This window comes from Vigna umbellata, chromosome 6 (assembly GCF_029865625.1).
Source record: "Vigna umbellata cultivar VRB3 chromosome 6, Vumbellata_1.0, whole genome shotgun sequence".
Lineage (NCBI taxonomy): Eukaryota > Viridiplantae > Streptophyta > Magnoliopsida > Fabales > Fabaceae > Vigna > Vigna umbellata.
Window position 1 is genome coordinate 34236566 of NC_142170.1, and position 5250 is coordinate 34241815.

General features: G+C 32.4%; 1 pseudogene; it reads left to right on the forward strand.

Moving 5' to 3' along the window:
* The first annotated feature begins 2809 nt into the window (after positions 1-2809).
* LOC148197301 (uncharacterized) lies at positions 2810-3795 on the forward strand (annotated as a pseudogene).
* Positions 3796-5250: the final 1455 nt, after the last annotated feature.

Sequence of the window (5250 nt, forward strand, 5' to 3'; positions counted from 1 at the left end):
CCCATTGCAGGTTAGGGAGCTCCGATTGAACACCCATTGCAGGTTAGGGCACTATAATGAAGAAGAACACTGAAACCATGGAGCTCCGATTGAATACCATGGCACGGGGAGGAAAAAGAAAATTGAAACCATGTTGTAGGTGGAGAGTGAGACTGAGCGAGAGTGAGGGGAGGCAGTTGCGACCGAGAGTGATGAAAAGAGTGATGGAATCATGCATTCATGCATAGCATCTTAACTTAACCAAACTGCATAATTCATTTTATTGTAAAAACCAGTTTTGGTGCTGTTGCTGTCAAATTTAGTTTAACATGTGATTGAGGAATTGGACTAATTAGTTTGATTTGATCATCACTTTACATAGTAGGTCATTTGCATGGTATAAAACATAGTATAATCATTTAAAAAATAGTACTTCTTAAGGCACTCCAAATTTTTCATCATTAATAATGTTCATATATAGTACGAATGAGATGCTTCTCGGTAGTGATAGAGAAGCTGATAATAGTAAAAGTTGATTGTATTTATATTACAAATAAAGATACGATGATAATTTTGAAAATTTTACAAATTTATAAGTTGTGGTTGCAAAGGAACTGAAATCATTCATATATTTTGCTTTGATTTTCCTACAATCGAGATTTATAAATATGCGAAATTTTTAAAATTTGCTTTTATTTTTTTAATTATTTCACCATGATGCAGAATGATAGATTTTCGTTTCTAGAGAGCAGAAACCATACATTTGTTTTGCTTCCTCCTCCATTCATTCTCCGTTGTTATTTATAGTTTGGGAGAAAGAGAGGTGGTATAGTGGTAGAGAAGAGTGAAATGAGAATGTAGTTGAGGTTTTGGTAAATTGTTGGCAAGTTCTACCTTGATCATGCATGTAATAGATAAGGCACTATAATTCTGAAGCAAAACCTAAAGGAACGAAGAGAGATTTCAGAACTCAGAATCAAACAAGACAATGTTTTTTTGTTGTGTATACTTGCAATACAAGAAGACTTATAGACTATGCTGCTATTGGTTTAAAAAGAAGTACTCATGAGTACTTTTATAGTTGCGAGTATCAAGAACAATTTTACAAAGATTGTTCTTTAAACAAATTATCTAAAATATAAAATCAAGTAAATTGTATTCTCGTAGTATAAATCCAAATAAAATTATGCTCTAACATATTAGTTCAACTTAGTAATTAAAAACATGAGTCCAAAATAAATTATAATCAGAATATATTTGTAAATTAATGTTTTAATTTTTCAAAGTAGATAGTTTTCATCTTAAATATTTTATTAGTACATTTTGTCATTTTGGCCAGATCATTTGGTCTTGACTCGTGGATTATGGCTAAAAAGGTTAATTGGACCAGAAAATCTATATAACAAGAGATCCATGGCAACAAAAGTTTTATGAGTCAAAGTTTGTGCAAATTAGTTATAGGTGTTCAATCAGACTTAAGCAAAGTAGAGCATTTTGGTTTGGGCTAAGTCAAACCGCATCCAATCAAACCAAGTTTGATAGAATTTATATTGTGTTAAGTTGAATCAAGTCTACATTGAACAAAGTTGAATAGGACTCATAAAAGGCCAAGTCAAGTCAAATTCATGTAGGATCATTGAGTTATGCACACCTCGAATCAAGGCGAGTCAAATAAACCTCAAACTAAATTGAGTATTGCTTATTCGAGACCAATAAAGTCAAGCCATGTTAAGTCAAGTCAAGTTAGACTCATGTTGGATCTAATTAAGTTTGGTCCAATGAAAACCTAGTCAAGTTGGGTTCACACCCAAACAAAGTAGAGTTGGACCCACGTTAGAAAGAATCATGTTAAGTCCACATTGGGTCCATGTAAAACTGACTCAAATTAGGTTCACATTGAGTTAGTTAAGTCAACGCAAGACTGAGTTGAGTTAGACTTACATCGAGAGCTAATTTCAGGCCATCTCCAAATCATCATCTTGTGCTAATACAAGTTGAGATAAGGTCGACTAAGTTTGGACCAAAGTCAAACAACGTCAGGCCAAACCCATGTTAGGGATCAATCTAGTTGGACAAGTTGGTTTGGACTTTAACTTTCATGTTAAGTTTCAAATAGTAAAAATGGAGTAAGAACCAATTCATAATAAATATAAAATATGATGGGATTAATTTGTGATTTAAAATATGTTAAAAGACTCTATAAACAATATTTAAAGGTTAGTTAAAGTCTTAATGAGATCAAACTCACTTTTACCTTGATCCTAACCCATTTTAAGTGGGAGCTTTAGGAACTGAGGTTTTTTTTAATGGTAGATCATAGAAAGGAGACTTATTTAGGAGTAGATTAAAGTTGACTCATGAATCATAATTCAAATTCATACGTTTAATTATTTAGATAAAGTTGTGATGATTTTAAATAAAACAAAAATCATCTTAGTGACATAATTTGTTTACAGGTCTTTAAAGAAACCATGAATAACTCATCTTACTAATCAAACCATTCAATCCAATAAAAAAATTATATTAGATTAGGTTAACTTTTTTAGATTAAATATGTTTTTAGTTCTTAAACTTTAATACGAAATTGAAATTTGTCTTCCAAACTTTAATGTAATTTGGTCACAAACTTAAAAAAATGACCCAAATATGTTATTTTTTAGTTTTTTATGTATAAACAATTCAAACATTAGCTTGAAGAATCATTTGATTCAGAAAAAGTATTTAAGGTAGTTAAGTTAGAAACAATATATATATATATATATATATATATATATATATATATATTAGTTTTTAAAGTTTTTGTGAGAAATATTGTTTCTGTCCTTTTGCTATGTTTGTTATATTAGTGCTTCTTTCACCTCTTCTCACGGAAAACAACTTTAACCAATGGGAATGAGACATATGGTTGTAGAACTTGGCACCAAAAACAAGGAAAAGTTCATTGATGGTACTCTCCCTTGTCCCATTATCACAGATCCGCTTCACGAAGCTTGGCGTCGTTCCAATCGAACGGTGGTGTCCTGGCTCACACAGTCCATAACTCCTTATGTGGATGGATACAACATCAGAGATTTGGAGGGATCTCAAGGATCGATTCTCACATGCTGATAAATTTAGGATTTCTGATCTTCAGGATCAGATTATCGCTTGTCATCAAGGCGATTTGTCTGTTTCTGAGTATTATACGAAACTCAAAATCCTATGGAAAGAGTTGGAGCTCTATAGATGCGTTTTTACTTGCAATTGTTTGACTCCTTGTGCCTGTGGGCTTCTCGCTAAACTTCGTAAAGAAAGAGAGGATGATTATGTGATTCGATTTCTTTGAGGCCTTAATGGAGTTATGCACAAGTTCATTCTCAAATCATGATAATGGATCCCATGCCTTCGATTGTCAAAACTTTTTTTATGGTTCTTTAGCATGAACGCAAGTTCATCGACATCAATCTCAAACAACCTGTTTCGGATTCTTTGGCCTTCACTCATATTTCCTATTCTCAACCACGCTTCAACTCTTCCAACAAAGTTCCTTTCAATGCCATCAAGAACGCTTCTAAGAACAACAAATTTTGTGAAAAATGGAAGAAGACAAATCACACCATTGAAACTTGTTATTTTCGCATTGGTTTCCCTGTTGGTTATAGAAAGAATAAACCCAACACAAAAGCTTCTGCCAGTTTGGTTGAAGTAGATTCATCTGCTTCCTTACATCAACTTGATTTGGATGGTAGTGTTCCCAATGACCAATTCACTTTCTCTAAAGACCAGCATCAAGCAATTTTGGCTTTGCTCCAACACAGTAAGGATCATTCATCCTAGTCAATCAAGCCTCTGTTAAAACTCAGGTACATCTTCTGTTTTTGTTCCTTGGATATTTGACAGTGGTGTGTTGAACTGCTTTTAGGTGGCACTAAAAGTCAACAAACTCTAGTTCCCACTAATGTAGTATAGGACAACTAGAGAATCAATCCGCATACTCAGTGAAAATCAAGTTTAGAAAATGTAAAGTTAGATTTTGTATTATTTATTAACTACCTAAACTAGGTGGGGACATTGAATAAAATTAAAAGAAAGGAAACTAAAAAGAAAAGAGAAAAGAAATCTCTTTTAAAAAGAAAAGAAGAAAATCAAATGTAAGAAAATAAAACCTATTCTAAACTATAGAATCTATATATATATATATATATATATAACTCTAAATAGTAACTAAACTAACCTATAATATGAAACAATGACAAAAGAAGACTAGAAATAAACTGGCTATGAAATCAAATGATGTATGAAATCAATTCAAAAGTAGAATTCTTAAGAACTCAAGGGGGATCCACTTGCATTCGTCAAAGAAAGAGTGGATCCCTGTTCAGTTCTTATACTTTCATTTCAAAAACCAAAATAGAATACGATTACTAGAGAGATGAGCCCAATCCGGAATATGAACCATAAAAGAAAATACCAATTAAACCGATCACAGTAATACCAGTTACAGTACCTATTATCCAAAGAGGAATTCTTCCAGTAGTATCGGCCATTTATCCCACTTTCCTCCACATTTAATCACGTAGTCAGTCATGCTAAAGACATTAACAAACAGTCATAGATAATTATGAAATGATATCCTTCCGAATGGGATAAAAGAATTCGAAAATAAAAGATATGTATACATAACAAAACCAAAGGAAAGAATAGAAAATCTCATTATGTAAGCTAATGTATCTAATCTATATTCACAGGAAAACAAAAAATCAAAGAAACAAAGCAAGAAACCCTAGTTAGAACAGAAATCAAATCAAATCCATGTGGATCAGTGCAAAGAATGTGTGATCACTTTTCAGGAAGACATCCTAGGAAGTTAAGCCCATCACAGGGTCTTAAAGTTCATTTGATGAACTCAAAATATGTGATCTTCTAATCAATTCACCAAACCACAATAAATCCAACTCTAACTTTTGTTTCTAACCAAGATCAGATTCAGAAACCTATTCTACTATTATCTCAATCAACCTATTAACATGAATCCTATCAAGCAGAAACTAACTAAAGTATGCAGGAACCGTAGCTAAAATCTAATCATGGAAATCAGATTTAAAAACATAACCTAAAACACTAAACAAAACAAAGTCATTGGATAGAAATCACAAACCTGAACTGCAATTATTTGGAATGGCGTATCAATTGATTTCTTATTGTACAGGAAGACATCCCGTTCATAATATGCCCACCTCGGGGTCTCAAGTTCTAATATAGAACTTCAAATGAATAACAATCAATTGATTT